Genomic DNA, 26,632 nt, shown 5'->3' on the forward strand with positions numbered 1-26,632 from the left:
TCCTGCCTTATCATATATAAATTATTTTACCATTATTTAAGAATGATTTTACAAGTTTTACATTTTTAATCTACAGTAAGAATGACTCTGAAAACTGAGCAATTAACAGCCCAACGAATAGCTAAAAATCGTTCGTGGTAACTTACATATAATATAATGATATGCTGGGAATGCCTTTGTAATCCTGTGATGAAAACAATGGGAAAGAAGGCCTGTGAAGTTATATCAGTGAGTGATATTTTAATTGAACACATGAATGAACATAATGGAAGGTAAGCACCAAAATTTGACTGCAAGGCTTCAAATGTGAGATAACACCAAGAAATTATTAACCACCTCACTCAGCATTCAGTTAAGAAAATAGCATCAGGTAGAGATTTAAGGCAAGAAATTAAAGTCTTAAAGAGCCATTGAAAGAACTGTAAATAATCTATATATGAGATTAAATTGTATTCAACTATACTGAACTATGCAACACACAAGTGAATCTACATATAAACTGGTAAAAACTGAAGATCTGTAGTCTGCCTAACCCTATTGTACTCATGTCAATTTTTTTTATTCTATGATTATTATAGCGATATAAGATGTCACCATTTGAAGAAGCTAGGGTATTTTTGTAAATTGTTTTGCAACTTCTTATGAGTCTATAAGTATTTCTAAATAAAAAATAATTGTTTAAAAGGGGTTCATGAGACCAACAATTGCAGAAAAAAAGCATTCTGTCTGGCTATACATCGAGAAGAACAAGCTTGCTGGGAAGCCATAGAAAAGTGTGAGATTCTAGTATCTCACCCAGAAGTTGCTGCAAACCATACATCAGCTGGCTGTTTCCACTCTGTAACTGACACCGAAGAATAATGTCCTCTAATTATTTTCTATCTTTCACAACCCTGTGTGTGCCCTCCTTGGCTGACTGTAATTAGGAACTCTGCCTACAGGTGATTCTGGGAAATGTAGTTCCAGGCTTCCAGTCCCTGTTCCCTCAGAGAGAAAGTAGAAAGGACCAGGGATAGTGCTGAGTTGAAAACACACATCCCGCAACTCATTCATATTCAACAGATACTACAAACTTACATTCTACCCTTTGAAAGGAGATTAGAAGAAGGAAATTAATCAAAACTTCTGGTTTATAAATAAATTTATAAATAATTCCATTTCCTAGCATGGTTTCTTTGCCTAATATTCTAGTTATCTTCATCCAAAGAATTTGTAATAAAAATATTTTCATATAATTTTTTTCCAGTTTATAAAGCAATTCCATATGTACTCTCTCACTGGCCCTCCAAACAATTTTGAGAAATAGATATTAATGGAAACACTTAAGATTTATCTGATACTTTCATTTCTACTATCACATTTCCTTGTAACTCACCAACAAAACTAGGCTTCTTGAGGTTCCCTAAACACAACATGCTGTCATTCCGTTTCTTTGCACATGTGGTTCCTTCAACTGAAAATGTCTTTCTCTGGTAGGAATTCCTCCTTGTTCCTATACATCTTCACACCCTGTCCCATCAGCTCTTTCTAGGAAGAGACTGAGGCTGATGGGGTATGAACAGGCAGCCCCGTCTTGCAGAGGGTCAGGCTGTGCTGCCCTTGCAGGAACCCAGGCATTGACCAGCAGGCAGCAGATGTGACCCAGGATTTGCTCCTCAAGCTGCCTCTCTTCACATTAACCACCTCATTCTTGATCAGCCAAACCTAGCAAAATAGACAGGGGAAGAATACATTTGGTGGTACACAGACAGCTTAATAAAGGGGCCTCATTAGACTGTTCTCAGACATACGCTTGCTAGTCATATTGCTGCAGGTGAATTTTGAAGGGCCTTTCTTCTACTATTTACTTTTCCCGGTTTGCCCCTGTCTAATCCTCCCTTGCTCCTCTGTAGCATCTCATGTTAGTGTTCTAATGGCTGGACAGCTCTTAGTAAGCAAAGCATCCCTGGCATCAGGGAGCTTACAGACCAGTGAGGGGGACAACCATTATGCGAATTATCTTAGAAATGTAGACCTATTGCTATAACCACTACAATAATAAAACAACATTTATGAAATCTTATGAAAGGAGAAAAAATTATAAGGGGAAGTATAGGACAGTATAAGAGAATATAGTGAGGAAGAGCAAGGGTGGGGAGGGTCAGATCAAAGAAAACATCCCTGGGAAGAAGCATGTGCGTTCAGTTTGAACTAATGAAGGGACTTATTAACATGAAGGAGGCTGGGAGGGATGCAAGGAGAGAACATTCCAGGCAAACTCTACAGCTTTCAGTCTAAGCTCAGTGGGCACATGAGGGAATCCCCATGGCTTCCTTCTCATGGTGCTCTGGGTAACAATGTCTTGCCTCCAGGCAACTAAATAGGAGAGAGTGGGAAGGGAAAATAAAGGGTCATGGCTCAGAATCTAGGAGAAAAGAAGAGGTGGAGGCAGAATGTGTCATGAGGGGAGCAGGGTTCTGGTCGTCATGGTTTACATTTGGTCACTGCCGCTTACTAGCTTTGTGACCGTAGAAAAGTCACAACCAACCTATCAATGTTGTTTTGACAATTCAGTGAGGAGAAAAAAGGCTCAATAAGTATTCGTTCCCTTCTTTTACTTCCTGCAGGCTTGCTATGGACTGAATTGTGTCACCCCAAAATTCATGTGTTGAAGCTTTAACCCCTAGTATGACTTTATCAGGAGACAGAGGCGTTCATAGCTAATTCAAGTTAAATGAGGTCATAGGATGGGTCCATAATCCAATAGGACTATGGTCTCTTAAGAAAAGGAAGAGAAAGATCTCCCTCTGCCCACCATATGAGGATACAGAAGGGAGGCAGCCATCTGCAAGTCAAGAAGAGAAGCCTCACCAGAATCCAACCATGCTGGCACCCAGATCTCAGACTTCCAGACTCCAGAACTGTGAGAAAATACATTTATGTTGTTTATGCCACCCAGTCTATGGTATTTTGTTATAGCAGCCTAAGCAAGACTCTACTAGAAAATTCTTCTTACAGATGATAGAGTGCAAATCTTAACTGAAATAACATTTAAATAATAAATTTATAAAATGGTAAAAGAAGTGAATGGAACCATAAAATATGAGTTGGACTTATGACTTGATCATCTTCAAGGGGGCACTGATCTTGATTCATTTGATCTTTGTTCATGGCTACTTCAAAAATACATTCCCACTTGTGTCAAGACAACGTGGATGCCTTTCTGTGTGACTGAACAAAATGTTTTCTCTTTGTTCTTCATTCTTACCATTACACAAAAAATGGAAGGATAATTTGAGCCCTAAGAAAGAAAACCAATAGCAGCAAGCATGGGAGACAAGTACCAAGAGGTGGATAACAAGGGAAGAAAGATGAAATATACTCCTAAAAGGAAAAGGGGGAAAAAGGTCAAGGCACAACCCGGGAGCCCTGGCACCTAGTGGTGTCAGCCAATTACACAGATGAAATGGGCAATGGTAGTTGCACATCCCACTGGAAAATACCACTGTCTCAGCCCATTAGTTCTGCTACAACAGAATACCACAGATGAGTAATTTATAAACAACAGAAATTTATTTCTGACAGTTCTGGAGGCTGGGATATCCAAGATCAAGGTGCCAACAGGTTTAGGGCCTGGTGAGGGCTCTGTCTCCACTTCCAAGAGGGCACCTTGTTGCTACATCCTCCAGAGGGACAAATGCTATGTCCACACATGACAGAAGGGTAGAGGGCAAAAAGGGCTTAGCTAGTTCCTTCCAGCCTTTGTACAAAGTCATGAATCCCATTCATGAGAGCCCTGCCATGGTGACCTAATAACCTCCTAAAGGCTCCACCTCCTAATATTATCATATTGGATCTTAGGTTCCAATGTATGAATTTGTGGGGAAACACATACATTCAAACTATAGCAACTACATTTTAGTTTCAAAGCCTGAAACATTGCAAAGCACTATCTTGATAAACACTTCATTTGATTCTAACCACAACAAAATGAGGTAAGTGCAATGGGACAGGGATCACATACCCAGTGAGTCAACTGTGTTTTGGAATGTTTAAATGACTCCACAGGGCTCCCTTGGCCGTTAAGTGTTCCAGGCAGTGGCCAAGCTTTGATTTTCTATTTCTAGATCTAGTGTTCTTTCTGAGGCAAATGTTAAGATATGCTGTATACCCTTTCATCTAATTTTTACCTGGATTTCCAAGGTAAAATTTTCTCCATGTTCTATCTCATTTCCTGGCCACTATACTCCTCCTTCTCCATCCAAAAGTCACTCAATGGTTTCTTTCAGTAAGAAAATAATATTGAATGGAAATGAGAATGGAAAGGAGAAGAGAAGCATGTAAATGGGGCTGTGTCGACAAAATTTCATCTTAGGATACAATTGCTTTCATCCTGGACAAAATGCTTTCAGAGAGATTACCACTTTGTATGACCAAGAAAGGGTTACTATTACGATTCTTATTCTGCAGCTGTGAAAACCAAGACTCAGAAACATCAAGAGCCATGTCCAGTGATAGGTATCTTAAAGATTGAGAGTCAGATCTCCAGTCCTTGCATCTGCCTCCACCTCCCTACAGTGGACACAGCATTGGCTTGACAGTCGGCTCTTAGGTTCCTGTCCTTCTGCTAACTAGCTGTGTGATCCTGGTCAAGTCTTGTAAGCCCTGGGCATCATTTCTTTCGATTGTCAACCGAAAGGGCTGGGCTGCTTGGTCTCTAAGAACATCCTGTAAAGCAGCTCATAAGAAAGAAATTGCAACAGCTGGTCTTTGAAGAGCAGTCAGAGGTGCCCTGATTTCTCCCAGCACAAAAATGATAAGGTGTTCAGCTAATATTATACTTTTAGAAAAAATATTGTCCAGACTCACTGTGCTATTTCCCAAATATGATTTGGGGAATGAGCCAACAGATAAAGAAGGATATTTATTTTTGTTCGTAATGTCGACGTCTTCTTTCGGGCTCGATCGAACAATCAGGAGATCTGTGTAGGCCACAGCGTCATTGCACGCTGGGGTCCTTGCCCGCTCCCTCTCTCTGCCACCACTCAAAGCCTGGGAGAATGCTTTTGAAAGCGAATCAGGAAATTACTTATCAATCTGAAGCCCCAAAGAGTTATGAATAATCCTCGCTGCCAAAGGAAAGGGGATTTCGAGCAAAAGCTCCACATCTGCGCACACTAGAGTTCAAAGACTCCAGCTGTTGGAAGGTCTTGCGAGCAATGTAAGTAAACAGCCCTCTCTCCATTGAAGTAAACGTCTTCAGGCTTTTTTTCCTTAGAAAGGCGTCCTTTGGCTCATGTTGGTGTTTCTCTCTCTCTCTCTCTCTCTGGTTTTTGGTTTTTTTTTTCTGTTTTTTTTTTTTTTAATGATGTTCAGGGGTGTTTACCGACTGCGGCTTAGTCAATAACATGACTCCTCTGGGGGTTGCTTTTGCTGAACAAGAAAGGGAAAGCGAAAGTCGTCAGAATCGGCTTTGCTTAGGAAGGGTTCGTTTTGAAAAGCCTTTCCTTACCAATTACGCTCCTTCATAGTTATAGATCCGTACTCAAGAGGAGTGTGAGGCCAACACTGACACTCGCAGGGGCAAGCAGAAGTGGCTCTGTAACCCTACTCTGAAAAACAGAATTGTCATCGTGTCTGTTCCTACATAATTCACATTGAAAGTGCTTTCTTCATTTTGATACACTGTAGGATTTTAGTAGAGGAAAAAGAAAGCATTAAAGCGAATATTGTTCTGTGGAGATTTCCTTATAGTGGCATAAATCTTGTGTTCAATTTAGCTTTCGTTAAGTGTGTTGATTTATTTACTGTCTATTTTATTTTTAAACAAATGTGCTCACCACTCCACTTGGCCATGGGGGGATAATGCAATCATTGCAATATGGAAGCAGAAATACCTAAATTGTGTTGGTAAAACTATGAGTTTGCATTACTAGTAATTCTACAAATGAAATGCATAATTTCATAAATGATGCATTGTACTGGGGTACATTTCTTTTATAAGTATTTCAAATCAAATTATGGGTAATGACTGGGAAGCAGTTAAAAGAAATACAACAAACTTGAACGGAATCGTTTTGTTTGGATCAGCCTTTGTTCCCAGGAACTTGAATGTCCATTTTGCAGATCCCTCATCATGAATTCTATGGCTGCACGGAACATATGTCCCAAGTCCTCACACTATCTTATCATCAGACTATGTATCTCCCAATTTGTTCTGATTCATGATTTCAATAAGACTCCACACCCTCAGCCTGGGTTTTGTTCCCCCAACTCACTGGAAAGTTCCTCCAAAATAAAGAATAATTGCCCTTAACTCTAGTTGACATCTGACTTCCTTTCTTCTCCTTGAGTAAGTTTGGTGTACACTTCCACATCCTGTACTGTTAAGACAGGTTTCATTCCCAATATGTCATCATTGTCAGCGCACACGTAAGCTACTTCCAAGAGTCGAAAAGCTCTAGGTTACTGTACATTTACAACAGCAATTTTCTATGTAGCCCTTTCTCAAGCAACTCATCTATACTTTAATTTAAGGTGATCTGTAACCTTTCAACTTTATCTAATAAACAGATAGTATGTGCCTAACGTGCTGAAAGCAATAAAAACCAAATGTGACACAATGTTCCCCTTCTTGTATAAACGTGTCTGTAGTATTTATGCAGCCCAAGTGCACTTTTGTGTTCACGGGCAATAGCTACGTAGGGTTGAACACTGTCTGAGCTATGCTGTGGACTGCATAACGAAATAGAAGGATGAAGTTTGTAATGTGAAGTAAGTTATTCAAATTTGGGGAAATATTTACTGAGCATTTGTCATGTGCTGGGCCCTTCCTCATCATGTCTCGTGTGCTCGTGGGAGCAGCAGGCTCACTGGTAAGGCGTAGAGACTCTGAACCGGAGTTCCTGAAGACACAAACCAGATTAGCGTCTATGTGAATCTGGGTTGGGTTATTTAACTCCTCTGTGCCTCAGTTCCCTTACAATAAAATAGAGCTCATAACAGCAGGGTTCATGTAAAGTTTGAGAGTTGATATAGACAAAGAATTGTTTTTGTCTTTTTCATATATGAGAAAACCAAGGCTAATGAGGTTTACTTGCCTACAATTACACAGGTAATGATGGCTGGCAGGGCCGGGATTTGGAAGTAAATGACCTGTTTTAATCATAATAGAGAAAGTCCACATTTTAAACCACAACCTCCTGCCCTTTTGTTGTTGGATTCTTTCTTCTGCATTCCTTTATCCGGTTCTTACAATGGCCTTCTAAATAAACATTATTGACTATGATGATTTCCGACAAGTAAACTGAAGCTCAAAGACATGAAGCGACTCATCCAAAGTCACATACCTAAAAATTAGCAGCACTGATGTCTGAACGCAGGTTTTCAAATTCCAAGTTTGATGCATGTTTTTTTTTTTTCTCTTGCCAATCTGTGAATGAATGGGTGAGGCCCACAACTGCCCTTTGGGGAAGAGTGAAATAAATAACAATGCTAATGGTCACCATCAATTAAGCTCTCACTCTGTGCTTGGCACAGAATCTTTTTAATTGAAGTAGGTCCCTGTGCCTCTTTGGTAATAAATTCTCTAGATGATTCTGGTATGCACTAAAGTTTGACAGTTCTATAATCTGGGACAAAATGGAAGTTGTTATATCCAATATGACCTAACCTGAAGAAGGCAAAAAGTCCTGATAGGGACGAGAAATCTGACCTTTTCCCCAACTCAAATATGTTGATTACCCTGTGGTCAGAATCAACACTATTTCAGGCTTATTTCCTGTCTTGTTGATACCCCCATGCTTTCTTCATCTTTTGGCCCATATCATCTGAACTTTTTATCATCTTTGATTGCATCAGGTTTCAATCATCAGCAGATGGGTGGATTTCTTTCTCTTGTAGGCTTTTCATGGCAAATTTGTGCAACTCAATGGGATTCATCATCAAAGTGAAATAAAGCTATAAAAAATATATAAAAAAGAAATAAAGCTATAATATCTATGAGAAATTTACTCAATAAACTTTATACAGAGAAGCCAGCAACAGAGTATTTACTGCGTTGAATATAATACATTCAATATAATATATTCAATGTTGAATATAGTATATTCAAGTTGACTTCTCTGAAAACTATAGTGCCCAGATAGATATGAGCCAACCGGGGATGCCAAACACAAACTTGGTGTACTAGGAACTTTAAATGCCCGGGAAGAGGTCATGGAGGGAGTAGTGGAGCAGGAACCATTGAACACTGGAAATAATTTCTTGTGATGTCAGCACTTGAAGCAAAATATCCCTGGCTTTCAATTCTTCTCCACTTTCTAACTGCAAGGCTCCAAGCACATCACTTACCTCTTAGTTTATGTAACACACATAAACAACTTAGCACAGCAACTAGCATAATAGATGCCTAAGAAACAAGAGTTCCTTTCCTCTTTAGCTCTGGTCCATTCAATCCACAAATTTGCACTGAGGACTTACATGTCCTAAACATTATTTTAGATATAATAGTGAACAAAAGCCAAAGTCCCTGCCTTCGTGGAGCTTGCACTTTACAGGAGACAAACCACAGAATCATAAACCACAATGTAAGTTCAGAAGTTGAAAAGTGGTATGAATAAAATAAAACAGAATAACAAGACAGAGTGACTAGGTACAAGGAAGGAGCTAATTCTTTAACATGGTCAAGGACCACCTCATTAAGGGAGGGGCATTTAACTCAAAGGTGAATCATAAGAAAGACAAAATGAGACAAAGCCATGATTAAGTAAGACCCTGACGAACCATGGGACATTAGACAAGTCACTGAAGCTCTTTTTAGGCCTGTTTCATCAACTATTAACTGCACAGCTGGTGTAAATCTATGGGGCTTCTCTAGACCCTGCTCTGGAAACTCTGCTTTGGAATTTTCTTTCTCTTTCTTAATATCACATGCCATAAGTAATTGTATGAAAAGAAGAAAGAAAAAAATCTCTGATCCAAACTATATTACAGTAGCCGTTTCATTCTTTCATTCAATATTCTGGGATTTTTCAACATGTTCTTCTTCATCACAGATAAATTAATATGTCCTAAGTGAATGAAGATTAATTAACAATTTTTTTAAAAGCTCATATCATCACAATTCCTAGGCATTACATTGTTGGAGAAGACAAGAACTACCGCATGGCAGATTTTTAGGGATGAATTGTGAGGCTTCACAATTACTTCATGTGTGGCTTCAAGTCTGAAATTGTACATATGTCAGTGGAGTCAATGTGCAAGGCTGCCAGAAGTCAGTCGATCCAACACTCTAGTAGCCAAGAACTAATAGAGTGTACAGCTTTTAAAAACAATCCAGGGTCAGAAATGTTCCTTTTCTTAAAATGGCGCAGCAGATCACTTGGGTCTAAGTTAGTGGCCTACTGAAATTGAAGATCATCATGCAGAGAACTTGCACCAGAGAAGTAAACTTTGTCTGTCAATTAGCCTAATAATTGTGGCCAAATCCTTGGCTGTAACAATCCAAATGATTGTCTCATTACTCCATTTTGTCTTTGTCACCATAGTGACCTCAATTATGAATCTGCAACCTAGAATGAGAATTTGATGTCTATAGCAAAATAGAATATATGGGTCAAAGTTTTCAATTTTCAAGTACTGTTATTTTTTGCTTACTTTATAAAACTGCAATTCCCCAGAATGCAAAGCATATTTTTTTAAATAATTTTTTTGGAAACAAGTTCCTGAGTTAAGATTCAAGGACTGAAAAATAAGAGTAAACAGGATGGGATTAGGAAATTGGAGTTAATCAGCCTGTAGTGAAGAAAGTTGTGGAGCAATTCATAGTGTTTCTTGGGCTCCGACACAATTTCAACCAGAGAACAGTGGTAAGTTGTTGTCCAGTCAACAGAGAAGGGGAAAAAAGAACTGCTTTCGAACACTTACTTTTTTGACAAATAATATTCCCAACATTTTACATATATTAGCTCTGAACCATAACTTTAGGGATTATAGTGTAGCTATTACTTTGCTTATTTTCCAGATAAGGAAATGAAGCTTAGTGATGTTAAATAACAAGGAAGTTCATCAACTAGCAAGCAGCAAAACCACAAGTCAACCCAGGACTGCTGGACTCCACAACCTGCTAACTTTCCACTTGGTCACTCTGCTTTAGAAAAATAAGGGGCTTTTTTTTTACCCACATGCAATACAAATTCTATTTCAGCAAAGGAAGAATTTACTGCGAGTTTTTAAATGTTGACATGGTCTCCTTAGGGAAGAGGCTGTGGAATTGTCTTCTTTGGAGGTCTATTAAAACCAGATCAGTTATCATATATGTCTGATATGACTTCAGTGTGGTCCTTCCCCAAGGTGAAAAGAGACAAAATGACTCCTCAAGTTCCTTTCTTTTTTTTTTTTTTTGAGACGGAGTCTTGCTCTGTCACCCGGGCTGGAGTGCAGTGGCCAGATCTCAGCTCACTGCAAGCTCCGCCTCCCGGGTTCCCGCCATTCTCCTGCCTCAGCCTCCCGAGTAGCTGGGACTACAGGCGCCCGCCACCTCGCCCGGCTAGTTTTTTGTATTTTTAGTAGAGACGGGGTTTCACCGTGTTAGCCAGGATGGTCTCGATCTCCTGACCTTGTGATCCGCCCGTCTCGGCCTCCCAAAGTGCTGGGATTACAGGCTTGAGCCACCGCGCCCGGCCTTTTTTTTTTTTTTTTGAGACGGAGTCTTGCTCTGTCGCCGGGGCTGGAGTGCAGTGGCCGGATCTCAGCTCACTGCAAGCTCCGCCTCCCGGGTTCACGCCATTCTCCTGCCTCAGCCTCCCGAGTAGCTGGGACTACAGACGCCCGCCACCTCGCCCGGCTAGTTTTTTGTATTTTTTAGTAGAGACGGGGTTTCACAGTGTTCGCCAGGATGGTCTCGATCTCCTGACCTCGTGATCCGCCCGCCTCGGCCTCCCAAAGTGCTGGGATTACAGGCTTGAGCCACCGCGCCCGGCCCTCAAGTTCCTTTCTAAACTTTCCAATCAAAGGCCAAGTCTACATCCATGCAAGGCAAAATGGTGGGGACATGTTGAGTTCAGCTGTCCTATTCTTCTTCCCCTAACCCAGGCCAATCACTTTGGTTGAACTGAAGTCCAGATTGTCTGGAAGGGCCACAGTTACTTGGATCATACCATGTGGGCCATTTTCCCATAACCAGGGAGTGGACCCAACTCTTTTGCCATTAATGCCCAACAAAATGAATATCTTTCCAATGAATCTGTTGTCTAATTCAAAGGCTATACTTTCAGTGTTTGGGAACTACAAATTGTGACAAAAGCTGGCATGAAAATTGAACTGTGTTAGAAAATAGGAATACCTTTTTAAATTCTAGCTATTAAGTATATCAGCTAGGATTATATTTGTAAGTATCAGAAAACACAGTTCCTTTATTATGCAGGGGTTTCATTTTTCTCACACAACAAGAAGCCCAGAGGTAGGTCTAGGGATGCTGTAGCTGTCCAAGGATGCCACCAGGAAACTAGTGTCCTTCTCTATTCCTGCTCACTAATGCTCGCATGGGCATTTATTTTTATGGTGGCAATATAGCTGCTGCACCTCCAGGTTTATATTCCATGCAGGAAAACAAAAGCCTTTTCCTTGTCAAACTTTGCCTTTTTATTTCAAAAGGGAAGCCTTCTTCCAAGACTTTGCATGTGCATTGTATTGGTGAAACTGTGTAAGTAATAGGGTTACCCCTAGCTGCAAGGGAATCTGGAAGTCTGTGTATTCTGCTTTCCAGCCTTTCATGTAAAAAAGGTAGGGGGAGGCCAGGCACAGTGGCTCACATCTGTAATCCCAGCACTTTGGGAGGCCAAGACAGGTGGATCATTTGTGGCCAGGAGTTTGAGACCAGCCTGGCCAACATGGTGAAACCTCATCTCTACTGAAAATACAAAAATTAACTGGGCATGGTGGTGGACACTTCTAATCCCAGCTACTGGGGAGGCTGAGGCAGGAGAATCGCTTGAACCTGGGGAGTGGAGGTTGCAATGAGCCAAGATCACACCACTACTCTCCAGCCTGGACAACAGAGTGAGACTCTGTCTCAAAAAAAGAAAGAAAAAGAAAAAAGGTAGGGGGAGATGTGAATTGAGATGGGTCTTGAGTGAATCAAACCATACTTGTCAAAATATGCCATAAATTCCTATTTCTGAAAACAACAAATATAGAATTTAATATATAAATTGGACTATATTACATAAACATTTACTAGCTGTATCTTTTTTAATATTTAAAAATTAGTGGCCGTGCATGGTGGCTCACGCCTGTAATCCCAGCACTTTGGGAGGCCGAGGTGGGCCTGGCTACACGGTGACCCCATTACCAAAAATACAAAAAATTAACTGGCCATGGTGGTGGGTACCTGTAGTCCCAGCTACTCAGGAGGCTGAGGCAGGAGAATGGCGTGAAAACCTGGGAGGCGGAGCTTGCAGAGCAGAGATGGCGCTACTGCACTCCAGTCTGGGTGACAGTGCGAGACTCAGTCTCAAAAAAAAAAAAAAAAAAATATATATATATATATATATATATATATATATAGTGAACATGAAAATATTTTCTTAAAAAGTGAAAAGGGGCAGATAGGCCTGAAGTAGATAAAATGGGAAAAACATGAGTTTGGGTGCACATCAAAGTCTGAATTCCAGCTGTGCACTTAATTAGGTATGGGATGTCTCTCGACTACAGTTTCTTCATATTTAAAAAAGAGCAATAGTAGCTACCCATAGAATTTCTTTATAAATAAATAAGATATATAAAGTGTTTATATGTCATATAAAGAGGCTACCATGAAATAGACATTCAGGAAATGGCAATTCTCTTCTCCTTTGCTTTGCACCTTTTATTCAGGAAGTGCATAATGGAACTCAACTTCACGGAACCCAACTCAGACAGGATTGACAGTTGAAGAATCAACTTTTTGATTGTGAGAAATTAAAACAAATCTACTGAATGGTGTGTAGCCTTTCTCTATCAGTGCACGCCAAGATTCTTTCATTTGGGGCTTCATCACATTATCTTAGCAAACCAGACAAAAATGTCTAAGCGATTTCGTTTTCCAAACTGCATCGTATGTTTCAAAGTGCCATCTGTTTGTAACTTGTTACAAAACAGAGTCAACAGAGCCATTTGGTGACATTTTAAAAAGTGACTTCAGTGTTTGTTTCCAAGGGATGTAATTCCTAGAATTTGTGCAATTTGTTCTGTGTTGCTGTGATGTGAAATAAAGCCTTCACAGAGGCTCTCAGCTGTTTCAATACATTATCCTCATCTTAACCGGTGAAGCCAGGTTTCAAATTAGGTTTTCTTTCCATTTTAATTATCTCCCCATGTCACTGTGACCTTTCCAGTCAAAGATTTAAAGCTTGTCACCTCATAGTCACCGCTATTAAAAAGAGGAAAATTAAAAAGAGGAAAAACACCAACAACAAAAAAAGAGCATACAGATTTGCATACCGAAATCTATTCACTAGTCAAAAACTCATTTCTGCAAGATGATAAAGCAAAAAAAAAAATCTAGAACACAATTCAAAGCCATGGGTTCTTGTTCACGAATGAATGCTGTGACCTTCAGCAAGCGACCATTTAACCTTATTCTCTCTCTTTCCCTACCTGGAAAAAAGAATTAACATACCTGTCCCAAACATCTCACCTGGTCAATATGTAGATTGTTGAGATAATGCATTAGAAGTCACATTCAAAACAATGCATGATATACTCAGGCCTATTTCGGTATTTCCTATCTATTGTAGTATGCTTTGCATCACATTGTTACACATGATGAATCCCATACCCTTCTCAAACTCCCATCTGCTTTGTCTCCTTATTTTTGCAGCCAGGCTTTCTTAAAAAAAGCCATTGCTCTTACTTCACCATCCCCCTTCCATATTCTTGATCTAGTCTTAGTTGATTCTTCCTGGATCCTACTTGATTCAAGCTGTTTGGACTAAGTATCCAGCTCTCTGCAGGCTCATCACCCTTTCCTGGCCCAGATGCTGCCAAAGTCATTACATGTTCATTGAACAAATACTTTATTAGGGCTTACTAAATCAGGGGTGATCAAAACAGACAAAAATCCCTGCCCTCTTATAGAAAACATTTTATTTATCTGGACTCAGGAACCTGAGCATACTGATAAGGACACTCAAATGTCAACAATCCAATGTCATGCCCTCTCCTCTCACTGAGCAACTTCACCTAAGTGTTTCTTGATGTCTATGTGCTGTGCCCACATGTACTCAGGAACTCCAAGGCAGCAGTCACCATGCAAACCAAGGACTCTAATATTGTCCTTCTTGACAATGATAATATTTATGTGACAAATGCAATCTCTAATCCTCCCCCAATCCCCCCAAATGATAATCTTCATGCAGCCAGAGTGTTGCTAGGTTCAGGGCAGAGGTAGAGAGATAGAGAGAAAGCCACTTCACTCTCTCCATAAAGGCTTAAAACCAGTCACTGGGCAGACAACAAAAACAATTTGTGTCCTCCGTTGTCCTAACATACCCCCTTTCCATTTAGGTTACTTGTGCATACTCATCCCGCACACCTTTCACTCTTAATGGCCAATCTCCAACTCCTAGCTGGCCTTAGCCAGAACACTGTAGAAACTAATGAAATTTAGGAAATTTATCTAAGGCTTTGTACCTTCAAATTGTTATTGTTCGGACATAGTCATTCCCACCTGCTCCCAACCACAGACTACTAGGCACAGCGGAATGCTTTCAGGTAGCAACGTATGTAGTATCTTTGGAAAGAGCTGATTTGCTTTCTTCACCCCTTGCTAGTCCTGAAAGGTGCCTTTAACCTTCCAGGTCCACCTTCCTTGGAAGGACAGAGATGCATGGTGTTAGAGGTGGCTATGGGAGCCAAGTCAAGGTTATTTCAGAATGGACAAAAATTGAACATTTGTGTAGGTTAAAAGCAACCAGCCAGTGGTAGAAATGGAGGCTATCAGAGAATGAGAGAAGGTAGTTAGACCAGGTAATCTTGGAGAGGCAAGAGGTGGATCAAAACAACCACGAACAAGCGTGGATCCTGACTCACAGCTGTGTCCACTGAGGCAGGTGAGAAGCAAGTGAAGATGGGGAGGAATTTGAATAAACTGGGGATAGCAGGGAAATTGAGGTGACTATGATAATGTTTTTCTCTAGGAGGTTGAACCTGGGATCATTGCTTAAGTAAAAGACAGTGAGCTGATTAAATGTGTGCTGAGAGCTCCCAGGCCAGTGCTTGTCATAGAGTAAGTGCTAGAAAGAAAATACATATTCACTTCTGTCTTCCTTGACAGATTGAAATGATAGCAATTGTTCAATTACAAAAGATCTCATCTAACAATAGCCCATGACACCATGCATATATTTTACCTTTCAAGCGAAACACAAATACAACTTTTGTTTTAACTTTTAAACCCTAAACTATAATGACTTATCTAAGTTCATCTCAGCTTTGAAAATAACTTGGCCCAGGTGTATACCATTCGAGAAGACCTCTGACCACACATATTCTCTTTCTATGACCCCTGAGCCTAGAGAATGTTCTGGAGCTTCGCCAGCAAAGAGGTGTGTGCAGGAAGAAAACTGAATTCTGCAGCTTTTATGTTCAGTGTTATAGAAATGCTTCCAGACATGACAAATGAAAGGGAGTTAATCTAAACCATAGACTGTTTTTATACTTGGCCTTTCAAAATTTTCGTAAGTGTAAACTTCCCTGGGCCAGATCAGGTTCTTACCTCCAAATGTTTCTGATTTTGACTCTCTTCCTTTAATTATTTGAAATCATAAGGGCTGGTTTGGGGAGGCAGCTGGCAGGCAGACCAGAGCAAGTAATGGCCTCCAGGAAGTGGGGTTGCAGGATTCTCTTCCACCTTGCCCTACCAGCCCTCACCAGCACCACAGCAGGGAGAAGTAAGAACTGGGGTGGATGGCCCCAGGTTCAGCCAGTGCTTCAGGGCTCCCAAGAGGAGCATTCTCTTGCCAGAACAAGGGTTAGGAGCTTGTGATTTCTTGAACACTGGTTCTCTCCCTCTCTTTCTCTCTTTTTCTCTCTGTCTTCTCAATCTCTTGTAAATAAGCACTGGTCTCTTTGACTTGTTTTTTAGGAATTCTAGTTACCCACAAGACCAGCACAATAATAGAGAGGCAGGACTAAGCGCTCATCCAGTACCTGGCACTATTGTGGGTGCTTGGGACAGAGCTGTGATCAAAACAGGCAAAGTCCCTCCCTTTAGGCCCTTAGAGTCCACTTGAGGGGTGACAGACAAAGAAAACATGAAGACATACATGTCAGAAGGACCACAGAAAAGGAAGTGGCGTAGTGACAGAAAAGCGTAGACAGGTGGGTCAGATAAGGCTGGAAGCCATGGAAAGTCAATGTTAGAGCAGAGACATGAGCCACATCAGCCTCTAGGAGAACAGCGTTCTCAGCTGAGGAGTGACAAGCAGGACAGAAGGCAGGATGGACTGTGCTTGGTTTGTTTCAGGAACAACAAAGATGCCAGGGTGGCTGGAAAGGATCCCATGAGGCAGAGACTTGAGGTCAGAACGCAGTGGGAGGGAGATCATCTAAGATCTTGAAAAGACTGAGCTCTATCCCGGGACAGGTGGGAAACTACTGCAGGGTTTTCAGCAGAAGAGTGACTGACAGATCTGCAAGTCCACTCCAACTGCTATTTGGAAAATGCACTGTCAGCAGGCAAGGCGAGGTGGATTATAGTATCCCCGCTCCAGTTCTCAGTACCCTGGCTGGGCAATTTCAACAAGAGCAGGCTCGCTTGGTGAAGAATTCACAGGTCAAAATAAAACAGACACACACCAAAAATTTAACAACCACCTTCCTTACGGCATATATATTACATTAGATTACTCTGTTTGAAGAGAGACATATCACATCATAACACGATAATAAAATGAAATTAATTTCACTAAGGACAGTTCTATTTGAAGCATTTTGTTTCACCAGCCAGAAAAACTCAAATACCAGACTGTTATGCTCAAAAACCAGATCTGGAAGCCAAAAACAAAAGCCGTTTATTCTCCTTCCTTTTCCTTGGACCTGCCTCTCCTGGCAGAGTGCTGTCCCTCAGAGAGCGGGGAGGATGTCCGCATCCCAGCCCGGCTCCCCAGGGTTCTGGGCTCCTCCTCAGGAGTTTGAGGCCAAAGCTCCAGATGGCACACACTGTTCCTTTCCCTGGCCTTGTCTCTCATTCATGGAGCTTTTGAGGAGACCATGGAGGAGGCTAGTATAGAAACTAGCTCACTGAAGTCTTAGATATAAGAGGTCATGGGTCCCAGTCAAATATTATTTGTCAACATTTATAGCTTTTATTTCATTTTTTCATCCAACAAATGCAGGTCCTTAATATGCACCAGACACTGTTCTGGATGTTCAGGACTCAGCAACAAAAAGCGCAGACAAAAATACCTGCCTTCGTGGAGCTTCCATTTTATGGGGAAGACAGATGATCAAAAAAAGAAATACGTAAAATACGTGGTACCTTAGATGACCATACACGCAATGGAGAAAACAAAGAAAAGGGGGTGTGGAATGGTTTGGTCTGCAGTTTTAAGGAGAGTGGTCACAAGAGGCTTCACAGGCAAAGTGAAATTTGAATATAAATCTGGAAGAGGTGGCAGAACAAGATGATGCTATAGATAGGTATAGGTGGAGTCATAGCCACACATCTGAGGGAAAGGCTTTCTAGGCAGGAAGAACAGTGTGTGCAAATGTTCCGTGGCAGGCATGCACAGCAGGCTTGAGGAGCAGCACAGAGACAGGGTGACCAGAGTTGAAGGAGCAAAGGAGAAAGAAGTAGAATATGACGTAGGCTGGTTGGGAGAGGCAGGCCACGGAAGGCCTCCTGGCTCACTCTAGGCCTTTAGCTTTTACTCAGAGTAAGAAAGGAAGCCATTAGTGAGTCCTATCAAGAGGGCTCTGTCTGCTGAGTGGCTTCTGCAAGGGCAGGAGCAGGAAAACCAGATAGAGACTGTTGAAATCATTCAGGCAGAAGACAGCATTGAAAGGGAGGAAGGTGGCAGCAGTAGGGATGGGAAGAAATGCTGAGACACTTGAGGTGATGTTTATGGGGAACCAAAAGGATTTGTCAATGTATAATTTGCAGGAAAAGGAGAATTAAGGGGGACTCCAAGGTATTTGGCTTGAGCATCTGAAAGATTTGCTACCAATTATCAAGACGAGGAAGTGTGTGGGGGTGCAGGTTGAGAGACAGAAGGAGAAGGTGCTGGATGAGTTAGGTTCATGAAGCCAATCAGACATGCATGTGGAGGTGTCTAGCAGGTAGCTGAATGTGAGTGTGGCATTCAGGAGGGAAGTCTGGGCTAGAAATAGACATTACAAGCCATGTGGCTAGACAAGATCACCAAGGGAGAGTGCAGGTGGAAAGTAAAGGTATCCCAGGATTGAACCTGGGCTTCCAACATTTTCCAGATTCAGAAGAGAAACGGGATATGGGAAAGGGGGCAATGAGGAGTCTAAGGGGCAAGATGAAAACCAAGAGACAATGGTTTCTCAAGGACAAGAGAACAAAGAGGGAGAAGCAAGGGGAATTCCAGTGACTAGTGGGACAGAAGCCTGATGGGGTGGGTTTCAGAAAGAACGGGAGGAATGCAACTGTAGAAAGTGAATAGAAATCCTTTATTTAAGGACTCTGAGATGGAAGGGAACAGTGAAATAAGGTAGTGTCTGAAAAGAGAAGTGGTAGTATATACAGTAATATGTATGCTATAAACAGTAATATATATCACTGCATATATTTAATTTGCATATCTTATTTTACATACACGACTAGATTTTTATATCTGTATATATTACATATAGTCATACAGATACATACATTATCCTGCAAAGAGAAGGAAATGTATGCAGGACAGAGAGGAGAACCACTGTAGTGATGTCAGGAAGTAAGGGAGAAGAGGAGAGAAGATGGTATCCAGGGCACAGGTGCAAGGTTGACCTTGGATGGAGGCACTAACCATTCATTCTTATGGAAGAGGAAAGGCCAAGCACACCAGCATGATGCAGTGAAAAAGGGGTATCTATGTGGTGGTGGTGGGAGATTGTATATCTTCTGATTACTTCTCTTTTCTCAATAAAATGGGAAATAAAGCCATTCATTGAAAGTACACAGGGGAGAAGAGGTGCCAGAGGTTTAAAGATAGAGAAGATATGAAATGGTTATAAAGGAGAGTTGTATGTAAAGAAACATGAGAATGTAGTATCATTGATATGCAACATTAATGAAGGACTATTTTGAGGTGAACCATCATATGTTGAGATGGAGAGCAGTCGACATGGTTCTGTATTTTCCTCCAGTGTGGGAAAACATCCAGGCAGAGTGGTGGATTAGCCAAATAAGTTACAATATAAAGAGGGGCCAAGGAGTCAAGTATGTGTTCAGAGAGCAATTAGACTCTACGCAGAGTAAGGATGGAGGTGAACATGAATAAGGTACAAATTAAAGGTAAAGTGTGCAAGTGAAGTCAAGGAGTCATGGAATTTGGGATACACATGAATAGAAAGGATAGAAATGGTGGCAGGACAGTGGGGAGCTTGAATTTGAATTTGTGAAGGTGCTGTAGTTACTGGTAATGACAAGGTCAATGATATGATCATGTAGGTAAGAGGCTGTGGTGGAGAGGAAGACAAAACCATTGGAAGAAAAAAGGTCCAGGAACTGTAAGACCAAGATATGTGATGAGTTTTCCAAGTAGACACTGAAATCACTGAGAGTTATGACAGTAATGTTGGAAAAAGTGACAGGGACCAGGAGCTGAAATTTCCAAGAAATGAGGAGGGTGGTATAATCAGTAGATGGCATCATCCAGGAGGACTAGTGAGTGGTGTAGACAGAGGACATGAGATTCACCTCTGGAGGATGGATGGTCTGGAAAGAGCAAGGAGGAGCAGGGAGGTCACCCATTTCACCTCCAGGCTCAGTGGAATGAGGAATGAAGGGTTGAAAACAGCCTCCACCTGGTGGGGTGCAGGAGAGGAGGTGTCCTCAGAGGAGAGCAAAGCTTCAGTCCGAACAAGAAGGTAAAGGACATTCAGAGGGATGGTGAGGATACAGGGGACTTTACTGATGAGTGGCCTTGAGTTTTAAGGGGCAGTGGGGAAGGGCTTCTGAAATCAGGAAGTGGCAGGAGATTAACCAGGAAGTAGTCACAGGAGATGAAAGTTCACAGAATGAGCAGTGACCAGGGGAGTCTTAAAGAGCATGAACTGGGGAGAAGGGTGTGATGAGAGCCTCCGATGGCCTAAAGGCAGGGCATGCTGGTGAGGCTGTAAGTGGGAGGTGGGAGTGAGGTGGGGTCTACACAAACCATGACAGGTCTGTGGCTTCTCTTCACTCCTGTCCATGATGATTGGAGGTGGGAAAATGAGGCATCTTTTTCTTTTTTAGATGGAATTTTGCTCTTGTTGCCCAGGCTAGAGTACAATGGTGCAATCTCATCTCACTTCAACCTCCATCTCCCAGGTTCCAGCGATTCTCCTGCCTCAGCTTCCCAAGTAGCTGGGATTACAGGTGCACACCATCACGCCCAGCTAATTTTGTATTTTTAGTAGAGACAGGATTTCACCATGTTGGTCAAGCTGGTCTCGAACTCCTGACCTCACATGATCCACCTGCCTCGGCCTCCCAAAGTGCTCGGATTACAGGTGTGAGCCACCACACCCAGCCCAAACTGAGGAGTCTTGTGTGGAGCATCCAGAAATCTCTAGGGTGCCTTCCTTGATCCCCTAGAGCTTTTTATAAACTGTCTTGAGAGACACAGGTGCATTGGTAACACTGGATTATAAAATGTGAGTAGGTCAGGGGGCAGGAAATGAGGCGCACACGGTCAGCAGGGCAGGCTATGGAGAACTGTGCATCGTGTTAAAGACTTCTTCATTAATTCTACAAATGAGGGTTATTAGTCTGTGGTATGAAAGAGGTACTTTGGAACTATGAAGATTATGGACTCTTCTACTCCCACATAATCCTACACAGCCATTATGCCTACAATTTCAGGGAGGTGAGGAATTTGTCAGTTGTATACAAGACTATTCAACCAGAGAAACAGATGAGTAGGAAATATATATTAAGAGGCATATTGCAGGGATTCGGATTATGCAGATGTGGGGGCTGGCTGGAAGTCTAAAATCTGTAGGGGAGTCCTCCAGGAAGGGCAGGCTGGAACACTAAGGAAGGAGCTGATGCTGCGGTCCACAGGCAAGCATCAATCAAAGGATTGAAGCTCTGCTCTTCAATCCTTTCAACTGATTGAACTGAGGCACTCAGATTATCTAGGAAAACTGTACTTACCATCAACAGATTATTGAATGTAATCATATCTACAAAACACCTTTACAGCAAAACCTAGAGTGTTTGATGAATAACTAGGGACCCAAGCCTAGCCAAGTTAATGCAAAAAACTGACCATGAAATCAGTGTATTTTCTGAAACCTACAGATCCATGGCTGGGAGTTCCTTTTATGAGCAGGGAAGGAGCCCACGAAACATTACAGGAAGAAAAATGAAATGGTCTACTTTGCATTTCAGAAAGATCAGATTCTCATGATTAAGTGGTAAGAAATCTTAGTAAAGAATCTGAACAAACAGTACTAAAAATAAAATATAACTTTCTCCAGTGCAAATCCATGTGAATTATAGCTGGTCTCAGTGGAAAATAAAGCAAGCTGGGAAGAACCCCAAAGAAAAGTTATTCCAGACTTCCCTGAACACTTAGGAAAGGAATTATTAGTCCAATGTGCAAGGACTTTTAAAGTAATAGATCAAAACTCCCAATAACCATCTAATCTTCCATTGATTCATGATTAATGAATTGACAAGCATTTATGGGCACCTAATCAGTGCCAGCTTGCTCATGAAAATAGAAAAAGAAATAATTAGCCATAGTTCCTGCCACCTCCCACCCTCCCAAAGAGACAGTCTATTTGGGGACTCCATCGGTTAGCACTCTTTCGATTGAAAGTGATGGAACACACAACTCAAAATGCCTCAAAGCAAGAAAATGGGGAAGGGTGCTTTTGAATGCATATAACTAAAGTCTGGGGGTAGATCTTCTGACTTCATGCTGTGTTGAATGCAGGTGCTCTAAGCATACGGTCTGAACTCTGTCTCTCCACATCTCTTAGTTCTGCTTGTCTCTGAGATGCTATGGCTATTGGTCACGTCTCTCCTTGTAAGGAGAGAGAGCATCACCAGCAACTCCAGGTCTACACCCTAGTAACTAAGCAATCCCTGTTGAGAAGACTCCTGGACTCCCAGGGTTGGGTAGACTCCTACAGTCCAGGTTCAGTGGACTCACTTAAGTCACCTGCCCTCCCATGAATTAATCACTCTGGAGCCATGGAATATCCTGGAGATGCTGGAGCATGTGTGGGGAGACCACACCTGAACTTTACATTCTGAGAGAAGGAGAAAAAAAGGTCCCCAAAGGAAAATTAAGAGGCTATTTCCAAAGAGAGAATTGGGTGTTGGATAAACAACAAAAGTCAGTACCTTTTCTTGGGGACATCATACCTCAAGCCCCAGAGATCAATGCAAACCAGCACAGACCTGAGAATTCCACTGGGCATCCTGCCCTAATGCAAAGCCCAGTTGCCCCATCTCCAAAGGGGGAGTAATAACAACAATTGTTATTAATGTGTGTTTGTGTCTCCCAGCAACAACATGCATTATTAAAAATCAAAGGAAATAACATATGCAATTATGCCTTATAAATAATAAACTTTGCATACAAATAAGATATGATGAAAGCCTTATCGATGGGGTGGGACTTCAGTTTGTGGTGAGAAGGAAAAGGAGGAAGAAAAACAAGCAGGAAGAAGCACTGCTATTTGGGCAGTTAAGAAGGTGAGATTTGAACACAGGTCCAAAACCCAGGTTTTCTTTCCATTGGCATTGCAAGGTGGGTCTCATGAAAACAGACAGGCAGGGAGAGAGAGGAAGGGAGTGGGGAAAGCGTTCGTAAGTGCCCAGGTCCTCAACCTGCATTTAGTTTCAGCAACAGTTAGCCAGCTGAAAGTTTAACTTAAGCTGTGGACTGAGTGATATTAATTAGAATAAATTTGTTAGAGAATGTTTTAGCTAGGACAAAAAGAACTGAACATTTTAGGAATGTGTCATAGACACCAAGCTGAATTTCAATGCTCTTCTGTCTGAGTCCCTAAACTCTCCATTCATCGAGATATTGAGAAAGATTCCGTTTCTTGGCAGGAGACTGGGCTTCCACAGTCACCAGATCCATGATCCACACCTGCGTATATCTAGGGGGTGCTTACTTAAATCACCTCATTCATTTTCCACCACAGCCCTCTCAGTGGATACAGCATCCTCTCAGACCCAAGGTACACACATAATGGAGTGTGAACTGCCAATGTGTGAACCAAATCTCTCACCCCAAGCCCGGTGCCCCTTCAGCCCCATCACAGGTGCCTGTGCAGGGAAGCAGCCCTCACCCAGTGACGCTAGCCCTGCCTTCCACATTCCAAAAAGCCCAGAGGCACATCCACATCCACCTGGGCCCCAGCTCAGCCTCTCCAGGGAGGCGCTGGTACAGCCCAACTTCCTCACTTCTCTGAGCGTGGAATGATGCCAAGCACCTCTCAGGCACTGGCAGAAGAAGCAGAGGGTGTGATGTGGGTGACATTTGGGCCAGGCATTCTGTGTGAGTCTGTTTTGCCTCCCTCTGGGCCTATTTCCTTTCTCCCTCACCTAGCAATAAGCACCAATAATTATGATATAGAAAGGAGCAACATGGGATTTTCAAGGGGAATTTGAATGAAATGAAAACGTACAGATGCGAGTAACCTGGAAAACAGGTGAATGCCAAACCCTGAGAGTTTGCTATCCTCCAACAAGGAAGTCAACATCATGACTGCAATAAAAGCCCGTGAACAGAGACCCTGAGCTGGCCTGGGAGACACACTCTGATATGGTTTGGCTGTGTCCCCACCCAAATCTCATCTTGAATTGTAGCTCCCATAATTCCCATGTGTTGTGTGGGAGGGACCTGGTGGGACATAACTGAATCACGGGAGTGGTTTCCCCTATACTATTCTTATGGTAGTGAATAAATCTCATGAGATCTGATGGTTTTATAAGGGGAAACCTCTTTTGCTTGGCCCTCTCTTCTCTCTTGTCTGCCGCCACGTAAGACATGCCTTTTGCCTTCTACCATGATTGTGAGGCCTCCCTAGCCATGTGAAAATGTGAGTCCATTAAGCCTCCTTTTCTTTATAAATTATCCAGTCTTAGGTATGTCTTTATCAGCAGCGTGAAAACAGACTAGTATACAATCCCTCTAGCTGGAAACAACGTGGGTCCCACAGTCCTCTGCAGGCCATTCTGCAGGACTCTTCCACTGTGGTAAGTACCTACAGGCCCCAGGCTGCTAAATATTAGAAGGAGGCCCTCCAGGAAAGCTTAAACACACTAGAAGTCAGAGGTTCTCAACCCTGCCCTTTCTCAGAATCATCTGGGATCAGGTTGAAATGCAGACTCTTGAGCCCCACACCCAAAGATCTTTATTCTGGAAATGTGAGGTAGGGCTTGGGCATCTTTGCCTTTAACAGGCTTCCCTGGAAATTCTGAGGACCAATGGATTTGATAACCACCATCCCAGGGAACTTCCTTGCTGTATGACCTGGGACAAGGGAGTTCACCTCTCTGAGCCTGTTTCCTCAACTTTAAAATGAGGCAAACCTACCTCTTCCACAGGGTAGTTGTGACTACTAGACACCGTGAGAGCACTAGTACCAAGACAGGGCTACTCACTCATTCACATGTTTGTTGAAGCCTACTATGTGCTGGGCCCTTTCTGGATAGAAGAGAAACAGCAGTGAACCAGACAGAAACTCTGTGCCCACACAAGCCTTCCTTTCTAATGAGGATAGACAGATAAGAAACCAGTAACCATTTCCTACATCAGATAGTGACTGCATTAAGGGGAAAAGTAAGGGGAGAGGGGGTGGGTAGGGCCAAGGCAGGAGGGCTCTATTTCATATAGGAGGGAAGGGAAAGGCTCACAGGTATGTGATGTTTGAGCAGAACACCTTCACCTGAAGGAGGTGAGTGAGAGAATAAGCCTGTGAAGATCTGAAGTATAAACATTCCAGGCAGAAGTGAAGTCCCGTGCAAAGGCCCTGGGATGGGAGGATATTTGGAACACTTGAGGAAAGCACATAAGGTAAATGTGGCTGGGGCAGAGAGGTGCAAGGGATGATAACAGGAGTAGAAGGGTGAAGCCCAAGGGCAGATTGTATAGGCTTTGCCAGCCTTCTACATGGAGAGTGGGCTCTCAAGAAACAGTGGCTAAATCTAAGACAGCCAAAATGTGCCCAGTAGGGGAATGCCCAAATAAGTTACAGTCAGCTCATACTGCAGAATGCTAGGCAGAGAAGGATAGTTACCATATATTGTTTAGGGAAAAGAGCATGTTGCAGAAAATAGGTATGTTTGGATTCCATTTCAAAAAGAAATTCATCTTCATATGTGTACATATTTGTGCAGAGTCTTACAAGGTGGAAGAATGCACACACAAAAGTATGAACAGTGGGAATCCTTGAGGAATTGGGTTCAAAGGAAGGGATCTGTGTGTGGGGACTCCCATGTTTTACTCTGTGTAATTCTATATCGTTTTTGTTTTTATGACAAATATAATTTTTATAATTTTCAAAAATTACAAATATGTGTTGGATTCCGATGGAACTAGACTCTCTACTCTTCACATTTTGGGGATCACGGGAGAGATGACGGTGGGCCTCAGAAGGTCTCAAACCATAAGGCCTGGCCCTGGTACTTTTTTACCTAAAGCATCCAAAACTGCCTTAGGATAGAAATTGGTGGCCAAGGGGATTCTCACTATTAAAAACAATTTGAACACCTCACCTGTTTCCCAAAAGAATTTGAGTAGGGCTGTCTTAAAACGTACCTGTGGGATTTTAATTTATGGAGGTGACTCAGTGACAATACAAACAGACTAATGCCATTGAAAGAAAAGTTTTATAACTTATATTTCCCAAGAGGAGGGGGCACACCATGCCACATAGGGCCACGTGGGAAAGAGCCTGGCTGGTCACGGGGCAGAAGAGGGAGAGGAGAGAGCCTGGGCCAGAGCCTTCATTGTGTCTTCCATGGGAAAAGCAAGACAGGGCGGCATAAACAGTTTAGGACTGGCTAGTTGGAATAAGTCTGATGGCTTTGGAGCATAGGGACTGTCCCTAGTTGTCTGGTGCCTGGCCCTGGGGTGATTTAGGGAAGAGGGAATACTGGCTCCATGGGTAAGAATTCCATACAAGAGATGGTTGGGGGTATGGACTCTGGATTGGTGTTTTTGCCTTTAAAAAAAGAGTGCTCTTGGGCAAACCCTCTTGCTTTCTGTAAGAACTGGCTAGGCCTGGGAGGTGCAGTTTCTCCCCAGTCAGATGCCAGAGTATCAGGAACACAGAAAACAAGAAAAGATAGTAAATACAACTGGCCCTGTGATGAACGGATGCCAAATAGACACAAACTCTAAGAAAACAAAGTTGTTACAACAACAACCCAGTTAAAAGAGGCCAATATACTCAGACTTGTAACTCAGACATTCTCTGCCAGGAGGCA

At 42.2% G+C, this 26,632-nt stretch overlaps 1 protein-coding gene across 2 annotated transcripts in view; it reads left to right on the forward strand.

The window, feature by feature from the left end:
* C1QTNF7 (C1q and TNF related 7) overlaps nt 1-26,632 on the forward strand; it is a 108,364-nt gene that overhangs the window by 30,384 nt on the left and 51,348 nt on the right. The window contains exon 1 of one of the 2 annotated variants that reach the window (XM_033213786.1): nt 4,776-5,200. The exons of the other annotated variant lie outside the window; for it this stretch is intronic. The gene's annotated coding sequence lies outside the window, so the exon portion shown is untranslated. Of the gene's footprint in view, nt 1-4,775; nt 5,201-26,632 lie in introns of those variants that run through there. 2 annotated transcript variants of the gene reach the window in all.

The sequence above is a fragment of the Trachypithecus francoisi genome, unplaced genomic scaffold (assembly GCF_009764315.1).
Source record: "Trachypithecus francoisi isolate TF-2019V2 unplaced genomic scaffold, Tfra_2.0 Lachesis_group1, whole genome shotgun sequence".
Lineage (NCBI taxonomy): Eukaryota > Metazoa > Chordata > Mammalia > Primates > Cercopithecidae > Trachypithecus > Trachypithecus francoisi.